This window comes from Capra hircus, unplaced genomic scaffold, assembly GCF_001704415.2.
Source record: "Capra hircus breed San Clemente unplaced genomic scaffold, ASM170441v1, whole genome shotgun sequence".
Lineage (NCBI taxonomy): Eukaryota > Metazoa > Chordata > Mammalia > Artiodactyla > Bovidae > Capra > Capra hircus.
In genome coordinates, this window is record NW_017189851.1 from 721,441 (window position 1) to 738,574 (window position 17,134).

The window sequence follows — 17,134 nt, forward strand, 5'->3', positions numbered from 1 at the left end:
GCGGCCCCTGCAGGCGGCCTCGGGGATGGCGGTCTGGCCGAGCCGGCTCGGGGTGCGGGTCGAGGGCGTGGCGGCCCGGGCTCGCGGCGTTTGGGGTTCCCCGAGCGGCCAGCTACCTCTCAGGGCTTTGTCCACAGGCCGGGGAACGCGGGCTGCGCCTCGGCGTGGCCGACGCCCTTCCTCGCTTCAATAAACACCGGAGGCCAACCCGCTCCGCCAGCAGCCCTTTGCTGGGGTAGCCTTGTTCCATTTTTCAGTTGGAAAACAGGCTCGAAGCTTCGCCGACTTCCTAGGGCCCCACCTGTCTTTGTGACCCAGGGATGGGGCTCAGGCTCAGGCTCAGGCCTGCCCCTACCTCCACAGGTGTCCGCCCCCACCCCGCCCCATCCCCTCCCGTGGATGTCGTTTCCCTTCCAGGAGGTCCTCTTCAGAGCCCACTTGCTTGGTGCCCCCCAACCCTGCACAGAGTCAGGCCAGACTCTAGGGCCAGAGAACCCACTGACGCACCCTCACACTCCAGGGACACCTGCACAGCTGTCCCACCTTCCTCTGCAGGGGGAGCTCTCCTGAGTCTTCAGCCAGCCCCCGGGTCAGCATCCCTGCAGGCTGCCCGAGGGCCACATGGATGGGGACTCGCTGGCAGGGCGTCCCTGGGATCCTGTGCTCGGGGCAGCCTTGGGTCCTCCCTGTGGCTGCAGCATCCTGGCTGAGGGCTTGGGAATCCCCCTGGGAACCCAGCCAGTGTCCCCCAGAGGCTGAGGGGCTGATGACTGGGAGGTCTGGCACGTTCTGCCTCCCCATCAGACCTGCCTCCCTCCTGACCGGAGAGGAGGCTTGGGCGAGGTCGGCAGAGCATGGGAGAGCAAGGCCTGCTGGCCTTCCAAGGGCAGGTGGGGCCTCTCTGAGTCCAGTGTTCCCGTCTGCACACAGAGTCACAGGCAGCCTCACGGGCTGGACACCACTGCTGGTGCCTGAACCCCTCCAGTGCTGCATGTGGCACCAACCTTTGCCCGCTGCACCCCAGTCACCCTTGTTCCAGGCTTGGCTTACCGGGTCATTGTGGAGCACACTCGATTCCCAGAAACATGGGAGGTAAGCGGGAGTCAGGATCCCTAGCGTTGGTGTCCTTGGGCCTGCCCCCAGCCACACATGCACAGCTGCCTCCCCAATGGATGCTGGATGCCACCAGTGATCCTTGCCGCCATGTGGAGGCGTGTCCCCCACTGTGCAGGCGGGGAACCTGCGGTCGGGCTCACAGGGTTGGCAGGAGGCAGAGGCTTGTCCCTGGTGTCAGCGCTTCCCCCATGGCTCCTGCATGTGGCGGCAGCTCCCGGACCGGGAAGAAGCTCTCCCCTCAGGCCCACCTGAGGCCAGAGGACTGGCCGCGTGACACTCAGTGGCCGTCATTCTGAGGTTAGGGCAGGTGTGGGCCTTGACCCAATGCTCCTGGGTGGCTGTAACCATCTAGGTCCCCGGGTGGGCCCACCACTGCTAAAGCTTGTACCCTGCCTGCCTGTAGATTCAAAGCCCTTCCTGGCAGCAGTGGGGGGGCACCCATTCTGGGGCCACACGTTTCACCCACCGAGCTCAGATGTTCTGGCCCTTCTGGCCTGGGGCTTGGGCCTGCCACGCACCCAAAGGTCTGTGTGGTGGGAGTGGGCTGAGGCCTGCAAGCCACTGTGGTCTGCAGGAAAGGACACTGGGAGACTGTGTCTCCCAAGTCAGCACCACGGCCAGCGCCGCCCCCCCACCCCCCCCACCCCCCCCCCCCGTTGGCTGCCCAGCCTGGGAGATGACCCCTGTGTGGGGGCCATGGGTGTTGGCTGGGGAAGGGGGAGATGGGTGTGGACCTGCAGGAAGAGGGGTGCTGGGCAGGGCTGGGTGGCAGGTCAGCCTGCCTCCAGCAGGAGGCTGCGGGGGGTGGGTGTGTGGTAAGGGTGTGGGTACACCCAGGAAAGCCTAGGGGACGTGCTGCAGCCTCTGGGGGTCAGCAACTGGGGCCAGAGCTGGAGACACCATGGGAAGGGCCTGGTCGCACTCTGCAGACCGGCTGCTAGGCTGCCCAGAGGGGATGAAGAGACGACAGACTGTGGTCCAGGCCACACCGATATGAGCTGCCCAGGCTTTCTGGACATGTGTCTCTGGGGCCGGGAGCCTGTGGACGCCTTGCCTCTCAGGGCTGCACAGCCTGTACCCCAACCTGGGCTGAGCTGCCTGAGCTGGCCCCACAGCTGCCACACACAGGGAGTGGCCTCTGTCAGCTCTCCCGCTCTGCCCCTCCGGTGAGGCCACATTCCTGGCTGCCTCACCCCCACCCCATCCTGGGGACCAGCCCCCGAGATCAGCCTGTCAGGCAGGAGAGGCCCTGCGGGCTGTGTGACCTCGGCCCAGGCCCTGGCCTCGCTGAGCTCGGGGCAGCACGTGGATGAGGTGGACACTGACGCCTCCTGGCCTCCACCCCTGAGGGGGCACGCGAGAGTCTCCCTCAAGCCTCCAGGTCCTCTGGCACAACCTAGCTTGGACCAGGGGACACTTCCATCGTGGCTGGTACCTGGTGATGGGTTTGAACCTGCTCGGAAACTCCCAGGGGCCGTGTTCCATCCTCAGAGACAGGCCTGCGGTGGCTTTGCTTGGTGGCTGGTGTGGGACTCGGGGCACGTGGTCCCCTGATGGCTGTCTGGGGAAGGATGGGGGCACGGGGCGCGGCTTCTGCTGCACGCACGTCAGGCCGCCCAGGATCACCTGAGGAAGGACCTGATTCTGCCCAAGTGCTGTTCCAATGTGACCCTTCCTGGCACTGAGTGGGTGGCTGGGAGTGTGATCCCAGTGCCAGGGAGCTGGGGGGTGTTGGCCTGCCATCTGGCCTCTCAGTGGAGGGCAGCTGCCTGCTCAAGGCCCAGAGGAACTCTGTGCCAGGCCTGCGGAGTGCATCATCCCCTTCTGTGCTGTGGTGCGGACACCACCACCACCACCCACTTTACAGACAGGACAGTGGAGGCCGAGGGGACTTGGGTAGACCCACGTCCCGGCAGCCCCTCCCGCCGCTTCACCTAGACGCTCCCTGTCCCCCACCCCAGCCCCAGGGCTGCAGAGGGTGTTCTGGTCCCTGTCACCATAAGCCCTGTGCCCCTGAGGAGTCCCTCTGCCCAGTTTTGCTGATATTAGGCCACCATTAATCCACTTCCTCATCTCTTATTCATCAAAGCCACGTGCAGCAGCTGCCGGGGCCATGCAGGGAAAGGGTGACAGCTCGACCCCCGGCAGCCGAATCCCCTGCATCCCGCTGGGCCTGCCCAGCTCTGAACACCTCCAACCTCCACAGCAGTCAGAGGCCTCTTCCCACAGGGTGGCCTCAGGGGTTCACCCTGCAGGGAGTGCCCCTCCTACCCACAGGAGGTGTGTGCATGACACCATGGTGGCCCTCATGCAGCCCCAATCCCCAGTCTCATGGCCAGTGTCTGGGATGGGAGCCTGGGCCTGGGGAGGGGCTGCGTGGAGCTGTGGCCCTGGCCCCTGCCCCCTGCCCCTGGCTGCACCTGCCCCTTCTCCTGATTCCCAGGCTGGGCTGAGTCCCCGTGGGCAGGCACAATGTCCCGTCTCAGAGAGTGTAGGACGCCGGCCCCTGCCTGGGCACCAGCTGGGGCCAGGCTGGGGCCTGAGTAGGACACTCCTGGTCCCCAGGGAGCCCAGAGTCTGTGCAGGGGCCGCACTCTGGAAGGCAGGGTCCCCAGGCTTCGCCCCAGGCTGCAGGCTTGATTCGCGCCCCTCCCCCACGCCTGCAGGGAATGCGGATCTTTCCAGAGCCACCCACCCAGCAGTGACAGCTAAATCGGGAGCCGCTGTTCACACCAGGAGCCCGGCAGTGGTCAAAACCGGGTCGGGGGAGGGGGCACTGGGCCCACAAGCGCCCAGCAGGCTGGGGAAGGTGGCCGGGGCTGCCAGGTGGAGTGAGCATGAGTGGAGGGTAGGGTGGGCCATGCAGACCCACCCGGAGCCATAGGGAGAGGCTCCTGTGGGGCCGACCTGGGCTGAGTGAGAACCCAGTGCTGCTTTTCCTGGGGTTCCCTGGACCCTGAGACCTTCTCCAGGTTGCCGCAGTCCATGGGGCGTGAAGACTGACTCCATTCTCTGGGTGGAGGGGCTGAGAGCAGGGTAGGGCCAGTCCAGCTGGAGCTCAGCCCTCGCCCCCTGAGTGTACTGTGAAGTCCCTGGCCCTCCTCCCCTCAGTGCCTTCATCCACTCCATTTCTCAGTCATTTAGTCATTCAACAAACACACTGAAGGCCCACTCCAGATACCCTTAAGTCTCTCCAGACTCGGGTCCTCTCACTCTCACAGGATACAGATGGGAAGGTTGAGCTCCAGAGGGAAAGCCTTGTCCTGGGGTCACTTCTGTACTGAAGGGTCACCCAGAAGCCCGCAGGGACTGACATCCAATTGAGCAGGCAGCTGAAGCAGAGCCAGCTTGGGATTCACCCACCGCCCCGACACCCTGCTCGGGGGCTCAGCCTGAGGTCCCGAGGCTCTGCCCTTGGCAAATGGCTCTTCACCCTGGAGCCACAGGACAGAGGGCCATGCCCCACACCCCAGCCTATTCTGGAGCGAGCCTCGCCTTGCCTCCTGCCCCATGCCCAGGGTCACGAGCAGGGAGCAGGACAGGGCCCAGATCTTGCCTTCAAGTGATAGAGGCCTCAGTGGCCAGTCCTGGAGACTAGAGTCCTGCCTGGGACTCTCCAGGTGCAGTTCCAAGCTTCCTTGTCTGTTCAACCAGCCCTATCGCCCGCCTTCCCCCGGGGCTGAAGGGCATGTGTGCAATGTCTGGCTTGAGGAGGGGGCTCTAAGGCGGCTGCAGCAGCAGGCAGGCCTCTGAGACCGGGGTATTTTTAGCCAGGATTCCTGCTGACAGGCCAGGCTGGCCGAGGTTTGCTGCCAGCCGCAGAGGCGCTTCTCCCAGCCTGCATCAGGACACACAGGGTCTGCCCCCCAGCCCGGCCCCTGCTCTGGGCCCCTGCCCCTCACCCATCCAGGTGCAGCCTTCCCGGTCAGGGGGCTGGTTCCTCCCGGGGCGGGGGGAGGCTCCCCCAGGTCAGACACTCTGGGAAATGAGCCTGGCCCTGGGGGAACGCTGAGTGCAGGTGAGGGGAGACCCTGCTACGGAGCCATCTGCTGCCCAGGTCCTGGGCCTCGGGCTCGGGCTGCCACTCCTGACCCTCCTGAGGGTGGGGTTTCTTGGAAGCTCCAGTCAGCGCGAGGGCTCCCGGCTGCAGGGTCTGTCCGAGGGCCCCCTGGCTGCTGCCTCTCTGCCCCGCTGCCGGCCCCTTCCGGAACGACTAGTCAGCAGAGTGGCCAGAGCCATCAGCCCCAGGCCCGGCTCCTCGCCCCCCGGACACCCCTGCCTAGTGCCGCCCACCTGCTCCGGCCACTGGGTCTCTCTAGTCTGTCCGACAGGGTGGGCTGCTATGCATGTGAGCATGGGGCCACGCCTGGGCCCGCAGAGCTTCCTGGCTCAACCAGAACCGTGTCTCTTCCCACAGGCAGGAGAGGACACCCAGGAAGGTACTGCGCCCGGGCCGAGCCCTCCGCACGCTCCACTCCCCAGGGGCAGGGGCCGAATCACGGTCCAGCACGCTGGACAGCGCCGCGCCTGCGCACTCTGCGCGAGGGAGTGCAGGGGGCGGGGCCGCTGGCGCAGGTCAGGGGCGGTGGCCTGGCGCGGGGGTGCGTCGAGGGGGCCCCGCTGGAGTGCCGACTGGTGGTTCTCTGGGTAAATCAGGAGGCCCTGCCAAAGTAATTCTGAGCAAGCAAAGAAACCCAGGAAAAAATTTTAAAATAAGCATACTGAGGGAGACAGGCCATGTGGGATCCGAAAATACACTCTAGAACACAGTAATTAACACAACCCATGGACAGTCAGATGATGGAAGAGAAAGCCCAGAAAGAGGCTTCCGTGCGAATGTGAGACGGGAGCAGGTGAAATCCAGGAGGAGGAACGGATTATCCAATAAATAATTCAAAATATATAACAAATACATCATTTTAGGACAACTAAACAGACATTTGGGGGATATGTTTGGATTCCCTACCCCACTCCTGATACTAAAATAAGTTCCAAATGGACGACAGCTTTAAAAAGTATAAAACCCACAAAACTACTAGAAGAAGAAGGAAAAAACCCTGTAAACCGAATCATTCCAAGAATTATACAAAAACCAGAGACGGATATATCCAACCTCGTAAAAATAAAAGGCAGATGCTTGGCAGCGAGTGGGGGGCACAAGATAAAAAGATAAATAGCGTACTGTGGGAATATCTGCATCTCACCTCACAAAAAGACACTTTCTGTTACATTCAAAGAATTCTCACCCATCAGTTAGGAAAAGACCAACAACTCAAGAGAAAATGACCAAGATATGAAATGAGTCCATCAAAACAGGCTCAATCCGGCTCAAAACAAGAAGCATGCAAATGTACGTTACGGTGGGGCAAGCGACTTCCCTGGTGACCTGGTGGCTAAGGCTTCTCCATCCAATGCAGGGGCTGTGGGTTCAATCCCTGGTCAGGGACCATGTGCTGTGAGAGAGGGCACGCCTGCATAGAGGGCTGGGGGCGAGGAGGTGAAGGAGTCACCCTCAGGTGGGGCTGGGCCGTCAGATGCTTGGAGACAGAGTGAGAGGGACACACACTCCTGGGCCCCTTGTATCCACATCTCAGGTTGGAGATCCAGTGACAACAGAAAATAAATCGCTATTTGCAAATAGCCCAAGTGCCCCCTGCCCCAGCTGTGGCGGGCAGCGGGCAGGGGCTCTCCTGGTGCCCAGCCATGTGGAGCCCACACCAGGTGCCCCGCCATCTGCCCGTGTCCTCGCTGGCATGGGGCTAGCAAGACATGCCCTAGGCTGTATGTCATCCCGCGGCCCCGCTTCTCAGCCACAGGGCCAGACTGACAGGGGTGTGGAGGCCCTGCACCCCCGGCCCCCCCAGGAGGGCCACCGCTTATCCCTGGGGGTCCTGTCGACTTTGCCCACACCGCTGCATCACATCCCAGCCATGCCCACTTGTCACGGGCCGGCAGACCCTGGGCTCCCATCAGCTGGCTGCGTGTCCCCAGGCAGGCCCTTGCCCTTCCAGCCTCAGGCCCCTGTTGCTGAAATGGGGTGACACCAACTTCTTAAGAGGTGCAATTAACAAGCAAGGGGCAGGCAGGAGGGATGTGGGGGGAGCGGCCTCCCTGGCAGTGTCCCTGACTTTGCAGATACCATGTGGGGCTGTCCATGGGAGGTGTGGAGACAACAGTCTTGTTTGGAGAAGAGGTGGGTAATTTAGGAGCACTGCCTGGAAGAGGCAGGTGTCTGCTCCTGAGTGCTGGGCCGAGGCAGCTAAGGCTGCCTGTCCTCTCCTCAGGGACCCACTTCGTACCCATGAACAGTGAGGGGATGCTTGACCTGCTGGAGTGCTGGGCAGCCCCTGGGGCTGTGCTTCGGGGACCAGAGCCGGGCGGGACCTGCTCTCACTGCAGCTGAGCATGGCCTCCCTTGTCCATCTCTCACCAGCTTGTCTTGGCCTGGCAGAGCCTTTAGCGGGGAAAGGTCATCTTTTCAGTGGAGGCTGATGGAGGTGGGATGGCAGCGGGAAGGGGCTGAGAACTGGGGGAGGCGCCTGCAGAGGCTGTTCAGCTGCCCAGTCAGAAGCGCCTCCTGTGTACCCCTTGGGGAGCAGGCTGTGCCCCACCCAGGCCCCAGGATGGGGAGACCCCGTGTGGGGGACTGGGCTCCCAGGAAGGAGAGTCCAGCCCCAGGAGCGTGGATCACAGTTGCACGCGCGTCGGGTGCTGAGCATGGTGCAGACGTGGCCGCAGCCTGGCCTAGGAGGGCCAGGAGGACACCCTTGTGCTCAGGAAGCGAGGAGGGGGAGCCCACAGCCTGGTGAGTGGGCGGGGGTCACCGTCTCCGCCCCGCCAGGCCTGACTCCCGCGAGCCCCCGATGCACGGCGTGTTGGGGGCCCCGGTGATGAACCATACCTCTGCGTCCCTTTGTTCTTGAGGAGTTTCAGGGACTCAGAGGCAGCTCCTTCAGCGGGTAAAGGGTGTCAGGTGAAAAACGGAGGAAAGAAGAATGGAGTGCAGGCTGCAGTTGGTGACAGCGGCGTGTCAGTATCGGTTCCCTGATCGCACGCCCTAAGTAGAATGTTGACAACGGGGAACCGGGTGGGCGCCGCATGGGAGCGCCCTGTGCTGTGCTCTTGGTTCTTCTCTAAATGTGAAAACTGTTCTGAAATTTTAAAGTTTATTTGGAAAAAGAAGGAGAGATGGGGGGCTCCTCTGGTGGCTCAGCGGTGGAGAGTCCACCTGCCATGCCGGGGACATGGGCTCGATTCCCCAGGCCAGGAAGATCCCACGTGCCTGGGAGCAGCTAAGCCCGGGAGTCAGCCGCCGAAGCCTGCGTGCCGCGCAGCCCGTGTTTGCAACCGGAGAAGCCACCCCACGGAGACACCTGCGCTCTGCAAGGAGAGAGGAGAGAAAGCCCGTGCAGCAATGAGACCCAGCACAGCCGAGAAGAAACAGATGATGCTTCTAGAAAAAGACGTGTGGGGCCTATGGGAGGGAGCGGGAGGACCCTCCCTCCTGGACGACCTGTTTCCTCCCCGCTGGGCCCAGCACCGTGCTGCCCTCTCCTCACCAGTGCTGCCCCCTCCTCACGCCCCCCCAGCACCTGCTGAACTGCTCTTCCGGGCGGGGGGAGGCCTGGTGGGCGTGACCGTTGGGCCTGGCGGTGGGTTCTGAGTTAGGCCAGGTCTCGCTCTGCACTCAGCTCCCAGCCCAGCTTGGCCTCTTTTGAGCTGCCAGAGGGCTGTGGGCGGGGTCCTCCCCCCTCTCCTCTGAGGGTGTGGCTCCTTCAGTCTCTTCTGCAGAAAGCAGGGTGCGCTGGGTGACACCAGGCCCGAGGGGCAGACAGACAGGGGTCACCCCTGCCCACCCCATGGCCCCAGAGCTCTGTCCTTCCCTCGTTGAGCGGCAGCCTTGTTGTCAGGCTGGGGCTCCTGAGACAGAACAGGGGCTGGGTGGCTCCTGCAAATCTCCGGTGGGTTGGGGAGGTCGCCTGAGCACACTGGGGCTTGCCCGGCCACGCCCACCTGCTGGAGGAGGGCCAACAGGGCTCTGCTGAGGGAAGCTTTCCCTCTGCTGGGCCTGGGCGCCCAAAAGCTCAAACCAGGCGATGTCTGTGTGCTTGTCTCCAGGAGTGATGAGAGGCTGAGGGCCCAGCTCTGTTACTGACTGCTGTGAGCCAGCCCCTAGGACCTGACATATCGGAGGCTCTGTCAGTCCCAGCCTCCGCCCCCCTCTCTTTCCACAGCTGGAGGCCTCACCAGGGGCTCACCTGGAGCCTGGAGCCCTGACCTGGCCCCACGGTCCCCACAACCACCGGAAGCCCTCATCTGGGGACCTGGGGCACAGTGGGTGTCCCGGGAGGTGGCCAGGGCCCTTCTCTGCTGGGACTGGGTCTGCACGTGCATCAGACCCCACGCGGGCATCTCCTGGCTTCTGTGACGGCATTGCCTGGTCATGACAAGGGAAACCGGAGCCCCCCAGGCTCTTTGCAGAAGGCAGTGCTTGCTCCCAGGAGTTTCCCGTTAAACACAGAGGGAGGGCTGCCTGGGGGCTGGGCCCTGTCACGGGGTCCCAGCCTACACGCCCTCCGCACTTCATGTTCACACCCCTCGCCTGCTCTAGGGGCTGGGACCATGGCCCCCTCAGCACTCCCTGTGGGGGTGAGGGCTACCGTGGGCCCGGAGCTTCCAGGCCAGGGATGGTGGGTGCAGAGCGCAGCCCCGTGGGGCGTGGGGAGCAACCTGGCTCCCGTCCCCCCACCATAAACTCCCACGAAGGCCCTCACCAGCCAGCCTGCTGTGGGGCGTGGGGCAGCCAGTGAGGTCCCTGCTGGGTCGACCTCTCCAGACTGCCTGGATTGGACACAGGGGCAGGGTCTCCTCCTAAGCCGAGAGGCCCCCACAGAGCCCAGCCCCCGACCCTGACGTCTGGGGACAGGTGTCTGAGGGCTGATGGTTGCTTCCATTGGGCGGAGGGGACCACTGAGCCTCGAGGTTGTCCCAGATGCCCCCGAGGGCCACAGTGAGCAGGCAGCACCCCAAAGGGCCAGCTCCCCACGCCATGCCAGGGGCCGGGAGGGCAGTGGCCGCAACCGGGGAGTTCTGTTGTGGACGTTTGCAGTTGCATGGGTCTGAGGAGGTGATTAGAGGGTAGACTATGGGGAGATGAAGTGTGAGTGGTGTTCCGGGCGTGGAGAAGGACCCTGAGACGCCGTGAGTGGGGTGACTCAGACTCAGGGCTGCGCAGTGGACCTGAAGACTGGACGGGGGCAGGTGGTCTGGGGTCAGGGGCCCCGGACCGTGCCTGCTGTGGGCGCGCATGGCCTGAGCCTCATAGACCCTTAGGCACTCCACAGCTGTGCCTGGTGCACACGGCGGTTTTGCCCGGGAGTGAGGAGGGCGCGTCCGCTCCACTGCGCACACCCGCGTGGTGCCCACGTGCCCAGCGCCTCCTGGGCTTCAGAGAGACTGCGGGAATCGGGGCTGCCAGGCCTCAGTGTCCCCCGCTCTGAATAAGATCCTGGGAGAAGCAGCGGGAGCCAGTCGTGGCTGAGCCTGGCGTTTCACGGGACAGAGAGGAGGCGGCATGAGCCACCAGTGTCCCGGCTTCCCCCAGCAGCCCGCCGGGACAGGAGGGAAAGCCTTGAAGTGCCAGGGCTTTGAATCCCATCTCCATGGCAACGTGTGGGCACAAAGGGCTGGGTGAGCCGGCTGGCTGCTGCAGTGAGAGGCTGGGAGGAGAAGGGGCCTTTCATTTACGGGGACAGAGCATGGGGAGTGAGGCTGTTCCCGGCCAGGCCCGGCTGAGCTCTGCAGGCTGTGCCCAGCGCCCCGCGGCCAGCACCAGCCCGCACAGCCCCAGGCCCATCCCAGAGGGCAGAGCAATCGGTCACGGGGGTAAATCAGTCACGGGCAGGGCTGCAGTGAGTGTCCGGCGCAAACCCAGCCTGAGAAGCTGCCCAGAGGCCCCGGGGTGGAGGGAGCCCCACCGTCCCCGGCACCCCAGTCTGCAGGGCGTGCTCACTAGAACGGGTGCAGGGCATGGGGCAATATGGCTGAACTCAGCTGCCACATAAGGGCCTTTCAGAGAAGGAGACTGGGATGGGCCCGGCCCAAGAGTGAAGGCCCCGAGGCAGGACAGAGCTGGGAGAATCTACAGCGGGCGGGACGCTGGGAGCCCCCCACAGACCCCCTCAAGCCCGCCCCTGGCCACCGGCGCTCGCCCCCTCCGATGTCAGGCTGGAGGCGTGTCCTGCCCTGCTTCCAGCTGCCGGCCCCACCTGGCCCGAGCGCCCCTCAGCGCTCACACCTGTCCCTGAGCGGCCACGTGCAAGGGACTTAGGCCAGGGAGATACTGACCCAGAGACCTGGGGGCCGCCCAGAAACCACCCCCAGGAGGCACGGGTTTCCCTGCACTTTTAAAAACATCCGGGTCTGCTGGGAGCCAGCGTGAGGAGCTCCGCCCATGGCAAAGGTCATGAGGAAGGAGGCTTGGCATACGCAAAGGTGTGATCAAGCCTCAGGAAACCCCCTGTTCCCGAGCATCTAACCCCAAAACCAGAGTCTGTTTTATGCTCTCACCTACACCTCTGACTTTGCGGGGGGCTCTCCCCCATAACCGTTTCTCTCGGAGAAGGAGTAAACGTGCAGCTCCAAGGCAATAAAAATTCCCGGGCGTGACACGAGTGTTTCAGCTTGCGGACTCCTCTGAAGGTTATCTAGCCCGCCTGTATAGGTTCGTCCGGCCACATGTGATTGTTTACAGCCTCCCAACCTGAGAGGCATGAGATGTTTTAGACTTACTCTAGGCAAATTCTTTTGGGGAGTTGGAAATTATTAGTATAGTGGGTTGGTTAGGAATTATATTGGTGAAGGGTTCTTCATTTGTTGTGCCAATAATTGCTGCTAATTCCCTGATCTGGGTGGGACAAGGATGTCTCAGGTCAAACCTCTCTGCTGACAGACGAGCTTGTGTGACAGGATTATCCATACTCCTGCCACATGATTGTTTACTACCTCTCAACCATAAACAGCACAGAGAGTTTTGGAGTATTTTGAGTCTTAATTAGCATAGGGCTTTTTCTTCTTGTTGAGTCAATGATTGCCACCAGGCCTCCGTATCCTTAGGCACCTGGGAATATATTAATCAATGTATTTGGAATATAGCAAAGGAAATATAGTAGTTTGATGTTAGCAATACTAGACGTTTTGAGTTAATGGATTTTCTCTTTTGTAATAGATCACTGTACTTAGTTATAAATCACTGTGTCCTTGCTACGTAAAAATGTAACTTTATCATATCTTAAGACTAAATAGATCTTAAGGGGAGCATTGGTGAAAGGATTTTCATTTGTTGGGCTGATGTTTGCTGCTAAATCTCCATGTTCCCTACCCTTATAATGAATATAACTAGCATATAGGAAGAAATAAGTATTAACCTTTAAGCATATAGGAGAAATAAGTATTAACCTTTAAGACTAATCATGTTAACCTTGGGTTAAATAAATTCCTTTCTTGATTGTAACTCACTATACCCTCACCCTATAGGAATGCAACTTTATTTGGAGGGTGGTTCCTGGTTAAAGAGAAAACACCCTTGGAAAAAATGTTTTTTGGTTATCAGAAAGAAAGGATCATAAAATGTCAGCAGGTCTCACTCATGGCCAGAAGATGATGTAATATCCCTAAGACCTTTTTTATACATTTATGTGAAGCACCTGATTTTGATAAAGGTCAGGACTGCTGACCCCCGCGTGACTCTGTATTCATCCCTATGTGTAACAAAAGGTATATAAGCAAACCCCAAAATAAAGAAATCGGATCAGTTTCCGGAAAGACTGATTCCCCCATGTCACTTCTTTCTTGCTCCCGTTTTTCTGGCTGAATTCCCATCTGGAGCATGGATGCCATTCCACGTAATCCAAGTTATTCAGCCTCTTTTTCTCCACTAATCTTCCTACTACACTATCCATTTCTAATCTCTCTATATCTGTGATTAAATATGTATTTTTCCAAAGACGCCGACTCCGTCCCCACCTTCGAATTCCCTGGATCCACCGGGGCTGGACCCCGGCACGGGTTCCCTCCACCCAGGTCTGGGGAGGCTGCTGGGAAGCCACGGACCCCTGTGCTCAGGTGTCCCTGCCACACACCAGACAGGAGTTTTCAGCCTCTCCACACGCCAGCACTTCTGTGTGCACTGCTTCAGCCTCAGGAAACTCACACCCCTCACACCCCGCATACCCCTTACACCCCAACACCCACATATCCCTCACACCCCTAACACACCCCTCACACCCCAACACCCACACATCCCTCACACACCCCCCACACACCCATCACACACCCACACACCCCTCACACCCCCTCACACCACTCACACCACCTCACACCTCCTCACACCACTCACAGCCCCTCATAACCCCTCACACCCCCACACACCCCCTCACACCCCTCACATACCCCTCACACAACCTCACACACCCCTCACACCCCTCACACACCCCTCACACACCTCACACCCCCTCACACCCTCACACACCCCTTACACACCTCACACCCCCACACACCATTCACACACCCCTCACACACCCCACACACCCCTCACACACCCCACACCCCCTCACACAACTCTCACACACCTCACACCCCTCACACACCTCACACCCCCCCTCACACCCCCACACACCCTCACACACCCCTCACACACCTCACACCCCCCTCACACCCCCACACACCCCCACACACCTCACACACCCCCTCACACCCCTCACACTCCCCTCACACCCCTCACACTCCCCCTCACACCCCTCACACACCCCTCATACACCCCCTTGATGACTCACACACACCTCACACACCCCTCACCCCCCCTCACACTCCCCTCACACACCCTCACACACCCCTCATACACCCCTTGATGACTCACACACACCTCACATACCCCTCCACACCCCTCACACACCCCTCACACCCCTCACACACCCCCTCACACCCCCCTCACACCGCCTCACACCCCCCTCACACACCTCACACCCCCCACACACCTTTCACACACCCCTCACACCCCTCACACACCCGAGACTCACACCACTCCACATACCCTTCACACATCCCCTCACACATCCACCTCACACCTCCCCACCAGCCCCCCCCCCCCCACACCCCCTCACACCCCTCACAACCACTCACCTCCACTCCCACCACCTCACACCCCCACACACTCACACCTCCTCACACACCCACTCACAGCCCCCTCACAACCCCTCACACCCCCACACACCCCCTTCACACCCCTCACACACCCCTCACACAACCTCACACACCCCTCACACACCTCACACCCCCTCACACCCTCACACACCCCTTACACACCTCACACCCCCACACACCATTCACACACCCCTCACACACCTCACACACCCCACACACCCCTCACACACCCCACACCCCTCACACAACTCTCACACACCTCACACCCCTCACACACCTCACACCCCCCTCACACCCCCACACACCCTCACACACCCCTCACACACCCTCACACCCCCCTCACACCCCCCACACACCCCTCACACACCTCACACACCCCCTCACATCCCTCACACTCCCCTCACACCCCTCACACTCCCCTCACACCCCTCACACACCCCTCATACACCCCTTGATGACTCACACACACCTCACACACCCCTCCACACCCCTCACACACCCCTCACACACCCCTCACACACCCCTCACACACCCCTCACACCCCTCACACCCTCACACCCCCCTCACACACCTCACACCCCCACACACCTTTCACACACCCCTCACACCCCTCACACCTTCACACATCCCTCACACATCCCTCACACCTCCCACAGCCCCCACACCCCTCACACCCCTCACATCACTCCCTTTAAGCTGCGCTGCCGCCTTCCCTGTGGTATTGGTTTGGGTCTCCCCATGGCCTCTGGGTCAGTTTGGGGGAGACCCAAGTGTCAACTCTGGGGTCTGAGCCCAGGGACAGGGGAGTGGGGGCTCCTGGGAGCCAGGCTGGACCACGCGGAAAGGGAGGGCGCGCAGGTGGGCCTGGATGGGCCCCGCGGTTGGGCGGCCAGCTCACGGCTCCTTCTCCCCAGGGGACCCTACCCATTCTGAAGGGGGACCCTCCAGCTCAGCAGGCCTAGAGGACCATGCTCTTTGAATTGCGATCCCCTCCCAGACCACCTTGGGTTGTGCCCACTGCCCACCCCTGCAGGGCTCCCGCCCAGACAGGCCCCAACTGCACCCAGTGCTCAGAGAAAGGGCTGGGGCTTCCACCTGCCCGTCAGTTCCCACAGAACCCCACCAGCCCCACCGAGGACGTCCTCCCACCACATCGGTCTGACATTCCCATACCACGTCAGCTCCCCTGCAGAGACGAGGGGCAGCTAGGTGAGGTCTGGGAGCCAAGGAGCCCAAGCTCAGGCCAGGAGCCCTCAGTGCCTCCCAGGCCTCAATACCACCTCCCCGCCAGACTCCGTGTGGCTGGACTCTCCCCAGGCACAGCCTCTGCCCCTCCCTCTGAGGCTGGGAGCCTTGTTTGCTGCCCTGCGCCCACTGGAGACCTCAGGCCTCTGAGCCTGGATGAGTGGGCATGGTGAAACGGGGTGCAGACAGGCACAGAGCAAGTGAATGCAGTGAGGAAATTCAGTGATGGGACGGGAGGTCCGGGGGTGACCCTGCCAGGCAGCTGGCCGGACCAGGCAGATGGCCTCTGCTGTGTGTGGGGAAGGGGCTGTGCGTGGGCTGGCCAGGGGCTCTGTTCATTTATAAGTGGGGCGGGCTGTCTGTGAGGCAGCTGCACGGCCTCTGATGCCCTCTGCTGGCCAGCCCTGGCCCTCAGCTCCCCAGCAGGCTCAAAGGGCCTGGACCCCAGGAAAACAAACCAGGAGGTGCAAGGGCCAGGCTTCAGGCTTCCCTGGTGGCTCAGATGGTAAAGAACCTGCCTGAAGTGCAGGAGGAGACCGTGGTTCGATCCCTGGGTCGGGCAGGTCTTCTGAAGAACGGAACGGCTACCACTCCAGGGTTCTTGCAGGAGGGTTAGCCCTGGGGTCTGTGCATCCAGCAGCGAGGCCAGTCCTCTGACCTGGTGGGAGGCACCGCTGTGACCCGCAGCCACGCCGTCCCCAGCAAGTCCTGGGTCGGCCACCAGCTGCAGCTACTGAAGGCCACGTGCCCTATAGCCTGTGCTCCACGACTAGAAAAGCTTCTGCAATGAGAAGCCTGGACTTTGCAAAGGAGGATAGCCCCGCTCACCCCAACTAGAGAAAAGCCTGCACAGCAACGGAGACCTGGCACTGCCAAAAGTGAATAAATAAAACGTGTTGAGAAGAAAGGAAACCAGCCTGTTTAAAACCTGTGAAGCACTCTGAGGGGCCGAGAGAAAGGCCTGGGTGTTCCAGAGAGAGGCTCCTGGACCGTGGGATGGGGACTAAGGCAGAAGTGGGGGTGCCTCAGGAGTCTGTTTTAGTATTGTGTGTGTGCGTGTGTGTATGTGTGTGTGCGTGTGTGTATGTGTGTATGTGTATCAGTATGTGTGTATATGCATGTGTGTGTGTTTGTAAATGTGTGTGTGTATAAATGTGTGTGTATGAGTATCTGCGTGTATGTGTGTGCATGCACGTGTGTGTGTAAATGTGTGTATGAGTGGGTGTGTATGTGTGTATACGCATGTGTGTATGTGTTTGTAAATGTGTGCGTGTGTGTGTGAATGCATGTGTGTATGAATATGTGTGCATGTGTGTATATGTGTATGCATGCGTATGCATGTGTAAATGTGTGTACATATGTGTGTGTGAGTATGTGTGTGTATGTGTGTATATGCATGTGTGTGTTTGTAAATGTGTGTGTGTGTATGAGTATGTGTGTGTATGCATATGTGTGTGTGTATAAATGTGTGTGTGTATGAGTATCTGTGTGTATGTGTATGCATGCACGTGTGTGTGTGTGTGTGTAAATGTGTGTATGTGTATGTGTTGCCTTTCTCATCAGCCATCCTGCA